Raw genomic sequence first — 12,284 nt, 5'->3', positions numbered from 1 at the left:
CTATTCAACCCCTCCAGTGGGGCGAGGGGGCGGACCCCAATCGTTGTCCTGATAAATATTTCAGGACATTGCACACTCTAGCTCTACTTCTAGCTCTACTAGCCTCGGACTGCTGTGCTACTACATCATCTCATTGATCAAAGGTTGAAGGAAAAAGTTGAAAGTCCTGTTTGCCTGAACCTGACGTAAACTACGCTTCTGACCCCAAAACACAAACTTCCGAGCATTAACGCACAAACCCTGGACGACTGTGCCGCAAGGACTCGCTCAGGAGATTCCAGGAACATTCCAGGAACGAAAAGCATCTTTCATCATCGAATAGTGGACTATTCGAAAAGTTGAAAAAATGGCGACGCAAAAACGGATGGAGAACAAGTATCATCCGGCGTGTGAGTGCGCCACGGGCAAAGAGTGTTCTTTAAGAGCTACGCTAGACTCTATGTTTAAAGATCATTTTAGAGGTCAGATGGTTGGCTTGATGCACAGGATCATCGATGCTGCGTGTGGTATGAAAAACGATTGTGCGCAGGATACCAAACGTGTGACACATCTCAAAAATGAAATGGATGTCGTAAGAGGCTTGACAAAGCCATGGCCTGATGTAACACCCATGTTTTTTAACGGCAAAGAGCCGAACGGCGTAATCCTCAAACAAGTTCTGGATGTGCTGCGTGAATGTTGTGACGAATTCGAAATCACAGAGATACTCGCTATATGGACTTTTGTAACAGATCTCTGCATGTCACTGGTGTCAAAAAATGCAAAAACTGACGTTGGTGAAATAGTTGCAAGTCTGGTCAACTATACCCTAGAGCAAAACATGATAGCCTGCAGAGATTTTCTATTCTGGTTAGACCATCTGTAAACGTCGTTTTACTTTATGTACTGCCGATCTATCATTTTCTTCACTACTTCAATGTATACTCGAAAGTATAATGTTGAAATAAAAAAAAATCTGGTTAAAAAATGTCTGAGCTCATAATAATAGTATTATAATAGTATACATGATAATATTTAGAATAATAATATTTAGAATAATTAAAAATACTACATGATTTAAAAGATTAAATATTTAAATATTTGATTTCTGCATTTAAATGACTGTATTCCCGAGGTGGCAACCATTTCCAAGATGTGAATACCTGAAATTGTGTGGTGATTTTTAAATTTTTGAAATTGTGGTGTTTGATTTTGTTTTTAGCATCGGTTCCTGCATCATAGAGGGTATTTAATAAGTTTAATAAGATTATGTGTTCTGTCATGGACGACTAGACACTAGTCATGGGATGTCCAGCAGAGAGAAGGGCTTGAGTGGACACACCCTGTGGTCACATTTTTACCCGCCACAGCAAACCTCCTGTCGTCCTCTCACTCTGCCTTTTCCCCCGCTTCGCAACGTAGCCATCTTACAGCTTTCCAACCCTGCGACAGCCGTAACATCAACCGCCACGGCATCTTTTTCAAGCCAAATGGAGGAGCAGGTGGGTTACTTAAACACGGCATTCAGCAACCTGGCCCTCTCCAGCCCCATTTCCTCCCGTGGAGTTGAGGATATGTCTCACCAGCGACCTCCGACTTGTCACAATCCTGGCATGCGTCGGGAACTGGAACGCCTTGACACCTTTCAGAATTGGACTCTTGCTACATTAGCTCCAGCTGAGCTGGCCAAAAGTGGTTTCTACTACGTTGGCCAGGGCGACAGAGTGGCTTGCTTCAGTTGTGGAGGCCAGCTTAGCAACTGGGAACCGGGAGATCGGGCAGCATCAGAGCACCAGAGGCATTACCCCAACTGCCGCTTTGTTCAAGGTGACCGTGCAGATAATGTACCTTTATCTGGTGGCGGCCTTTCCAATGGATCGGCAATGCAACAGTGTGAAGAAAGGTTGCTCACATTTGTCAACTGGCCCTCAAGAATAACTGTTCGACCAGACCAATTGGCTAAGGCTGGTTTTTACTATGTTGGTCGTAATGATGACGTGAAGTGCTTTTGTTGTGATGGTGGACTCAGATGTTGGGAGTCTGGTGATGATCCATGGAGAGAACATGCTAAGTGGTTTCCAAGATGTGAATACCTGTTGCAAGAAAAGGGCCAAGAGTTTGTTCATCAGATTCAAGCAAGATTTCCAAGACTATTTGAACAGCTATTGACTAATGGAGACAGCGACTCAAGAGAATTTGTTGATCCAGCTGCTGTACACCTGGGTCCTGGAGAAGATGCAGTGATGATGAACAATCCTGTGGTGAAGCAAACCGTTCAAAGCAAAATTCTCGCAAGTGGAGAAAATTACAAAACCGTTCAAGAATTGGTGTCTGATTTACTACGTGCGGAAGATGAGAAGAGAGAGGAGGAGCGAGAAAGTAAGTTTCTTACTTTTCTTAAGAAACATCATCTTGCCGTGTCACAGCGGCTAAAAAGTGTGCAGTGCTTAATGGACCAGACATTAAGAGTATGACATTATTCGTAACTACACTACAGTCAAGCAGCAGACAGGGCAGCTCATTGAGTTAGTCCTGTCGAAAGGAAATGCAGCAGCAGAGGTCTTCCGCAACTGGATCAAGAAGAATGATGTCTGCCTGCTGAGAGAACTGATGGCCCAGACAAATGAAGCTGCATCACCGAGTCAAGATCTTTCAGACTTGCCTATGGAGGAACAGTTAAGAAGACTTCAAGAGGAGCGCACATGCAAAGTTTGCATGGATAAGGAAGTGAACATTGTCTTCATCCCCTGTGGTCACCTAGTTGTGTGCAAAGAATGTGCGCCTTCTCTACGCAAGTGCCCCATATGTAGAGGCTTGGTCAAAGGCGCTGTCCGTACTTTCCTATCATAAAGTTTTCCTATCATTTGGATTTGCAAATTTACATTTAACTTGATGATACAACTTAGTCTAAATAAGAGCAACGTAGAGTCCTCGGATTTCTTAAAAATAACGCAACAACAAAACATTGTGACAAACTTTGACAACATGTTGTATGGACAAAATACTGTTTGAAATATTTTTGTATAAATAAGATCTAAGACGCCTAAGTACAGTTTTTCAACCATCTAAAGTTTTTGAACAGACGCTGTTTAGTAAAAATAATACATAAGTCTTCTAAGAAGATAAATAGAAGATATGATTTTAATAAAACTTTTATTGACATATATAAATATCTAATTTAAACTTTTAAGGTTATGCTTTTAAATGAATTTAGTATAAAACTCTGGATGTACTCTGGAACGCGGACTAGATTTACTGTGACATTGTCCCCCGAGACTCATCTGGTCTGTTACCCTATATCCTGAAGCTTCAGTTCACACTGTAGTTTATCTCTGAAGGATCTGGGGGTGTTTTGTTTGACAACTTAAACTATTTGCTTTTTGGATTGTTTTTTATCGTTGCATAAAGAAGTACTTCACCTCTCTGGAAATGTAAGGTGTTTTTATTTATATATTTATTTAGCTAAAACTTTTTTTTTACATTTTTGAAAATGTAGTTTTCTGTGATGGTCGTGTTTAGGTGTAAGGGATAGAATATGCAGTTACGGTACAAAAATCATTGTGGCTATGGAAAGCCATAAAAATTGAAACCCCGCATGGACAAAAAATTATGATTGAATCTTTACATATAAATGAGATTTAAGACGACTAAGTACAGTTTTTCAACCATCTAAAGTTTTTGAACAGACATTGTTTAATAACAATTATACCTTAGGTTCAATTTAAACAAAATCATTACAGTAATCTTCTAAAAGATAAATAGAAGATATGAATGTATTCAAACTTTAAAGATTTTTTCAAGCAAGAAAGTTAAGAAATTTAAACTTCAAACTAAAACAATCTTTCATTTTTAAAAGATCATATTTAAACTTTTACGATTATGCTTAGAAATAAATTCAAAAAGATCAGCGTGTTTAGGTGTAAGGGATGATAGAATATGCAGTTAAGGTACACAAATCAATTATGGCTGTGGAAAGCCACAAAAATTGAAACTCCGCATGGACAAAAAATGCTGATTGAATCTTGAAATGTTTCATTGAATGATTGAATTGAAATGAGATTTAAGACGACTAAGTACGGTTTTTCAACCATCTAAAGTTTTTGAACAGACATTGTTTAATTAATAACAATAATACTTTAGGTCACAGTAATCTTCTAAAAGATAAATAGAAGATGTGTATTTATTCAAACTTTAAAGATTTCATTTAAACTTTTAAGATTATACTTTGAAATAAATTGAGAAAGATCAGCGTGTTTAGGTGTACATGATCGAATATGCAGTTACGGTACAAAAATCATCATGGCTATGGAAAGCCATCAAAATTGAAACTCCACACGGACAAAATCTTTTCATATAAATGAGATTTAAGACGACTAAGTACAGTTTTTGAACAGACATTGTTTAATAACCGTTAAACAAAATCATTACAGTAATCTTCTAAAAGATAAATAGAAGATGTGTATTTATTCAAACTTTAAAGATTTCATTTAAACAATCTTGTATTTTTAAAAGATATAATTTAAACTTTTAAGATTATACTTCTTATAAACTCAGCACCTGATATCCTGATCACTGAATTTGTGTGACTCTCTGACACACACACACACACACACACACACACACACACACACACACACACACACACACACACACACACCCTTTGGCTGGTGCTTTTTGAAAGCTCCGCAGGTCAAACGCTGGTGTAAAGAGGCCAGAGGGCCCTGATTTCTAATAAAGATATTTTTTTATTTTTGTGAACCCGTTTCATTTATTGCGTTGTTTCATAAGCTGTATGTTTTTTCTTCAACTCTCTAAACATTTAACTGATTGTTTCATAACATGTAGGCCTATGTTGTTTTTGTTTTGTTTTTTTCTTCAACTCTATAAACATTTAACTCATTGCAATTTTTTGTGAATCCATTTTATTTAAACTGGATAGTTCTACATTTATTTCAACTTTTTGTGTGAGGTTTTAGTAAGATCTTTATTTTATATTATTTATAATCATTTATATTCTTTTAAAGAACAGAATGTTTTATGTAAGATGATATTTTATATTATTGTATATTATATTATTTGTGTGAAATATACATTATTTTATAAAATCTCTGTTTCTCACTATCACTGTGCTCTGGAATGTGGAGGAGCAGAAGGAGGGGGATGTCAGAATGCGGAGGGCGCGCGCACCACTCAGGCCGGGGCTGTGCTGGAGAGGCGCTTTAGTTATCTAAACATGTGAGATGATTTTTTATTTTTTTATTTTCGTGAACCCGTTTATTTTATTGCGTTGTTTCATAAGCTATATGTTTTTTTCTTCAACTCTCTAAACATTTAACTGATTGTTTCATAACCTATATGTTTTTTTTGTTGTTGTTTTTTTTAACTCTATAAACATTTAACTGATTGCAATTGTTTTTGTGACTCCATTTTATTTAAACTTTTTGAGTGAGGTTTTAGTAAGATCTTTATAAACATTTCATTTATATTCTTTTAAAAGAACTGAATGGTTTTTCAACATTTGTGTGAGATAAACTTACACAGTTTTCCCCTTATCAGTTTCACAGTACAGCCCGGATACGCTCAGGAATATGTAGGGAGGATCGTGTGTGTGTGATACCAACTTCAAAAACACACACACACTCACAGACACTAACTGTCATGTTCAAAAGGCTTCAATAGGCTTCAAACAATTAAAACTAGCTGTCATATAGCCATGACGTATTATTTAATCACAGTGTCTTCAAACGATCAAAAGGCTTCAAAAACACTAACTGTCATGTTCAAAAGGCATCAAACTAGCTGTCAGATACCATCACATATTGTTATAACACTTTCTGTCAATATCAAAAGGCTTCAAAAGCCTTCAAAAGACATCAAAAGTCAAAACTAGCTGTCAATAACCACATGATCAAAAGCTGTCAAACTGTCAATCAAAAGTCAAAACTAGCTGTCAAAACATGATCAAAAGTCATACTAACTGTCAACCTGTCAATCAAAAGTCAAAACTAGCTGTCAAACTGTCAATCAAAAGTCAAAAGGGGCGGGACACCTGTCACCGGAAGGGGCGGGACACCGGAAGGGGCGGGACATGTCACCGGAAGGGGCGGGACCTGTCACCGGAAGGGGCGTGGCACCTGTCAATCAATCAATTTTTGACAGGTGGTCCGTCATATCAACTACTCAGAAATATGCTGTGCTCTTTTCTCCTTCCTCCATCCATTTTGCCCGAGAACGGATATAAGCCCCTTTAGCTTTATTAACATGAATGCTGTCCAGTGAGGAATGCAGCGTCGTTAATTTTTGCTTATCATCTTCATTTATCAGATGTTTATTGTAAATACTATTGATTTCCTTTACAATATGCATTTCTTTTTGTTTACTGTCTCTACTTAAAGTTTTACCAAACAAGATGGAAATTTGGGCTGTTTATAAGTTCTTGACCAATTTTTTTTTTTTTTTAATAGTGATTGTTTTCTATCGCGCGTGCGCCGTTGTCATGGTGACCAGACGCCCGCCAGCCTGCCTTCCTGCCTGCTACCCGAGAGCTTTTCAACATGGTGAGTCAAGGTTTCCCGATGTTTCTAAGAAAGAAAAATGTTAAAGCAACAAAACATAAGCACATATGTGTTATAAAGTCTATGTTCAGTAAATTAATAATGGCTGCTTATGGAAACATAAAAAGCGAAAGTCCCGAGACAAAATGTAAACTTAGCATCTTGATATATGTTAGCAATGCCTGTCTGATTTTATACTTACCTTTGAATTTTTGTCTGTGATGTTTTCCCCTTAATCCATTTATCCACCAAAGGATGGAAAAGTATGTGGTTTTTTAAAATAATAATAAAAAAAAATTATAACAGCTTTCAACCTCAAATTAGTTTTATTTAATTTACTTTTTTTTTTTTCTTCAGGTAGGCTTGTAGGTTTATTCTTAAAAATAAAATACCAATTTTGTCAGTAATATAAAGTCTGTATAAAAACATCTCTTCACTTACAATTTAGTTTTATTAGAAATTGTAGAGTTTTGTAGAACTATAATTGCAGCTATAAACTTTAAGCTCAAAAAATGTTTCATTAAAAAGGAAAGAAATAATTTGCTCATTTTAGACAGCATAAATAACTTGCATCTTTTGCATCCAGTCTGCAAAAAAGAAAAAAGGAAACATCAGCAAGGCTGAGAGGGAGAGATTGCAGAGAGAGGCAGATGAACAAAGATTGAGAGAGGAAGGTATATCTGCAGTATTAAAGTAATTTAATTTTAAATGAGTTTTTTGATAACAAATCTGTATACTGCGTTTTGTCCTGTAGAAGAAGCTCGTCTCATTGCTGAACGTGAGGAGAATGAAAGGCTGGAGAGGGAGCGAATAGAACAAGAGAAACAACAGCTACTTGAGTTAAAGGTTTGATGAACTTTCATTTGAACATTCACAGTTGTGTTGCATACATTTACCTGCAGGCTTTAGTGCATATGCAGCTGTCTGTACTGATGGATTGTGTGTGACAAGTTTGGATGTAATGATTGATTGACGCCTGTCAATGTCCACAGGACAGAGAGCGCAGAGAGGACGAGCTGAATGAACTGCGGCACATTCTAGATGAGAATCACTCTGCAGTCACCACGTGGGAATCAGAATGCAGGAACAAAGCTAAGGTAAGACTCGTGTAGCTTTATCTCAGGGTAATTCTGAGGCCACTATAAGTGTGTTACAGGATGATTTGTTCTCTGGTCTTTTCCAGTGGGAGCGTTACATGCGTTGCGACGGCAGTCCGGATCCAGCTGTGCAGCCGGAAATCAACTCCTTCATCAGTTTGTGGAGAGAAGACTCTGAAACCCAAATCCAGCAGGTCATGAAAAACTGTGCTCTGGCTCTTCAGGTGAGACCAGCTCTCTGGATCTGTTGTTTTCATGTTTTCAAGTCCATTATTGATGACTAAGGTGATCCTGGTGAGTCAAAGATCACTATTATTGATCATTTTAGTATTACATTTGACACATAACTCATACCTCTGTGCTAGGGTCATGAGTAATACCTCAAATCATGTTAATTGTTAAGGATCCAATGTTTTATTTCCTTCTGGGGAATGATAAAAAAGCTGATGAAATGTCAGACGTAAGGGCCGTTCACAACAAGGATGCAGAGGTGGCCTTTGCAATTCGGAGGCCCATTTCAAAGAAACAGTTGGAGGCCCCCCGTCATTCAGTCAAACAATTGATTAAAAACACGTAACAAAATTCATTTAGTATTCAGAGCAAAAACAGACAATGTTCTAAGACTCAAATAAAAGTCACCTAACATTAACTTCTTGTTTATTGAACTGTTGTATGAAATCAATAGGCTATCACATTTCGCAATTGTGCTGATATTCAGGAAAACAGCACTCTATAGCCTATCCTGTTATAAATATTAAAAACAAGAACTCACACAAATACACAAGAACACCAGGCAGTACAAATTTTAACATGTAGTACACAACATGTTGATGATGCATTCATTGCTTGCGTGTTGTTTACATAAAAAAAGAAATGCAGAAACAATGTACAAACGGTGTTGTATTTGAACTGTCTGGAGTTCCATAGCAGTGGAATGAAATAAATGAAAGGTCTATACACAAGTTTTTTAAAACTTACTTTAACTTAAGCGTCACATTTTTTAGAATGTAGCGTCATGAGCGAGAGACATGAGAGTCGAATGGAACAATCAAACATGTCTATCCAGAGCATGTTTGCATAGAAAAACAATGAAAAAGCAGCCCAGTGGAATGCAAAAACTTGTTATGTGTGAATGGCCCCTTAAAAAAAAAAAGAGAATGTTATTGTCCATTGGTGTGGATTCTTGTTAGCGCTATAGCAATCTTTATAGTTATCATTCTTTGGCCTTTACTGTACATAGAAACATGGGTATCTAGAGATCACAATGGTTCGCGCCAAGAAGCAACTAACTTAACCACACTATCAACCGCATAGCAGTGCCCTGGCAACATTGTACATCATGGTGGTGAGTTTGCACAGGCATGTTTTCTTCAGAAAATCTAAAACAGTTTCTCTTGGACAGTTGATAGACGAACTGGACTTCCTCTTGAGTGAGGGTCCTGAGCCAAGCACTGCTCAACAGTATCACGAAACAGTCCTTTGTCTACAGAGTATCAACCTCTCCAAACTCAAACAGGCCACTGAGGAGCTACTTAAGGTGGGAGTTCTTCTAAGATCTTCCCATGCAGCTTACTTCTATTTCAACACATATTGGACATAATATGTGTTTTGCTTCCCGTCCAGTTTGCAAATTCTAGTTCTGACATTGAGAGTGGCAACATGCAGACTGTAGTCCAGGACGACAATATTACTCTTTGTCTGTGGGCCAACCTCAACAAAAATCCAAGGTTTGTCAGTCTTCATGGTGAAATTTAGGCACTATTGTAGGATAAAGGAAATACTTGACAATCCATGTTTCCAGGTTTAAAGGTTACCGGTTCGAGGAGGTGGGTCTGGGTTTCGAGCTGCCGAAGCCTCTGGCTGTGAGTGACATCGCTGTTCGGATCCTTCACACACGCTACGACCACCTGTCCCACCACAGCGAGCGTGAACAGGTCCAGAGAAGGAGATCCATGATGGAGGGCCATCTGAGAGTGCTGCAGAGGTGCAAGATGGGAAGATAGAGGGAGAGGGAGATGAGGGAGAAAGCTCAAAGCAGGTGGAGGAAGAGAGCCGTTCAGTCAGATCAGAGAGCAGGAAGAGGGTGAGTGAGGCTTTGATCATGTGCACACTATGTACTTGTTTTCTAGTGGATTCTGTCGCTGACAATATTAATGTGTGTCCATGTGTCAGAGTGCTGTGAGTGTGATCTCATCTAAGGAGGGGAGGAAGAGCTCTTCAATCAAGCTGTTAGAGGAAGGAGAAAGTCAGATGGAGGGAATCGCTACAAGTTTAGAAGCTGGTTTGGTTCCTTCCATTTATCGTCTTTCACTTCCTGATTTTCCTCATTTCTTTATATGAGGATGAAATCTTTATCACGTAAAAACTGTCATGATCCAGGTTCCTTCATTCTCTGTCTCCCTCTTGTGGCCACATCTCACACTACACCATCACCCCGTTCTCATCAGTCCCAGCTGTTCCCATTTACCCTTAATCTCCACTCTATCATCTCACCTGTTTCTCCTTCCCTCCTGATGTTTCCTGCTATTTCTAACCCTCTCTTTCTCTGCCCCTTTGTCAGTTTATTCCAAGCTATCTAATGCTGAAGTCGCTTCTCTTACCTTTCTTGCCAAAACGAATCGAGTCCTGATGTGTCCTGTGTGGTTCGTGTGGAAGCCTCTCCTCGAAGTCAGTATACTCATCCATTCTCTTGCTGGCTCACTGAACTCTGCCCTGCCAATTCAGACGCTGAGTTCCTGAACAGACGCGGTATCCAGTCTACGGTACCTTCTCTCTCGGCGGACTTCGCCTCTCACTACAGTCTCCACTCGGAGTCCAACTTCGCCTGACGCCCTGATGCGCATCCTGAGTTCCAGTATTATCTGCTGCCTGCAGTTTACGTTGATTTCTACAAAGCGAAGTTTTCTGTTTTTACCTGAGAAGATTTATGTTTGATTCAGTGATTCGCTTCTCATTTCCATTAAAGACTGAATTATTGTGAATCTCGCTTTTTGGTCCTCTATCTCTCATTATAACAAAAACAAAATGTATAATTTGTTTTAGTTAACTATGATCATTTGTAAAATACCACCAATGCTTTAAACTATAAATTGGATTGTTCCATATTTGATTTTTTTTTTATTTAAAGCTCCTGTATAATATAAAAAATATGCACATCAGAATTATAATAATAACATATTAATGGGCCAAATGCAATGCATTTAATATTATCAGACATGACAATTAAATTTAATGCAAAGGACCACTTACTACTTACTATAAGGTATAAGTGTGACACTGTCACACCCATCATACATATTAGGTACACTAATGTTTAATTGTGATCATTAAGTATTGTCATTGTTATGTTTTTTTTTTTGTAGTGTTGAGTTTCAGTTGTCCTTATCTTAACCCTAGCCCTTGAGTTATCCTAACCATAGCCCTTAGCCCTAATAAGGTGAATAATAACCTTGGCACTTTGTCATTGCTATCAACTCCGACTCACAGGGCTCGACATTAAGCCTTTTCATGTGCTTGTCCTCTGGACAAGCAAATCTGTCATTCACTTGTCCGAGTAAAAAAGTTGCTTGTCCGGAATTTTTTTGGTGTGTGTGTGTGTGTGTGCTGTAAATATAATTTATTCTGAAGAAACATCCTCATCTGTGTTCAATCAACTCTGATGTATTTAAATCTGCATATTGTCATATCTGCACCTATAAAGGGTCTTATTAAAATCTTTTTAAATGTATGCTTCATATTTAGTTTTAAATTTGATCAATAGATTAAATTAGAATAGCCTAATAAGATAATATAGGGCTGTTGTTACCCTAGGTAGGGCTGATGAAATTAAATAATTTACACTGAAAATGTACAACTGCATTACATATTGTTATGAATATGATATCGTTTTAAATATTTTTGAATATACAAATAAGACATTTTGGAAAGAATGATACTTTTAAACATGAAAGTAAACCGCCAGTAGGAGGCGGCAGGCGACTGTCTTAATGAGCGAGTCATTGAGTCATTCATTCAAACGATTCGTTCAAACAACTGATTCATTCAAGAATGAGACCGATGTTTATGAATGGGTCATTGAATCTTTGACTCGGCCAATTCATACACAACGCTGAATCATTCAGTAATAAAACACGGTCAAGTGTTGCTGTGAGATGCGTTACGGTTCTGCTGTGATCTTTGTTTGGAACTATTTTTGCTGCTGAAACAGAACAAAAACAGTCAATATTGTGTCTAAAATGTAAGTGACTTAATTTGAACTGTTTATTGATCTGTTGTATCAAAAGCAATGTCACATTTTCAGTCGTGATGGTAGCCTACTCAAGAAAACAGCACTCGTCGTGTGAGGTTGCTAAACTGTATCATATCTGTTAAAACAATTAAAAAACATTTTGAATTTTGGCACTGGCAGTAGGCTATGTTGTTAACTGAGTTTAAACTGAGTTTTCATTTGTTTGGATTTCTCCTCGAGAGGCTGCGCGAGCCTCAACAGCGCAACCACCGTCAGTAATACTCATCCACTATCGATCGCAACTTACAATAAATATAATACAATCAGAATCATTCTCTCATTTTAGTGATTCCCTAGTTATTTTTTTGTTTTGTTACTGACGTTTAATCAGGCTACTTGTCCGGTCAGGCAAGTAAAATTCTTTTT

General features: G+C 38.0%; 2 pseudogenes across 2 annotated transcripts; both read left to right on the top strand.

The window, feature by feature from the left end:
- The first annotated feature begins 1,208 nt into the window (after nucleotides 1-1,208).
- LOC309496204 (putative inhibitor of apoptosis) lies at nucleotides 1,209-3,375 on the top strand (annotated as a pseudogene). Its single transcript has one exon. The product of its transcript is annotated as a putative inhibitor of apoptosis (transcript).
- A 3,100-nt stretch (nucleotides 3,376-6,475) lies between these two features.
- Nucleotides 6,476-10,611, top strand: LOC309496486 (dynein axonemal intermediate chain 7-like; annotated as a pseudogene). The gene is made up of 9 exons: nucleotides 6,476-6,536; nucleotides 7,288-7,379; nucleotides 7,502-7,630; nucleotides 7,717-7,854; nucleotides 9,033-9,167; nucleotides 9,254-9,357; nucleotides 9,432-9,713; nucleotides 9,803-9,911; nucleotides 10,355-10,611. The product of its transcript is annotated as a dynein axonemal intermediate chain 7-like (transcript).
- Nucleotides 10,612-12,284: the final 1,673 nt, after the last annotated feature.

This window comes from Leuciscus leuciscus, assembly GCF_965113295.1.
Source record: "Leuciscus leuciscus genome assembly, chromosome: 4".
Taxonomy (NCBI): domain Eukaryota; kingdom Metazoa; phylum Chordata; class Actinopteri; order Cypriniformes; family Leuciscidae; genus Leuciscus; species Leuciscus leuciscus.
This window is presented reverse-complemented; position numbering and strand designations above follow the sequence as displayed.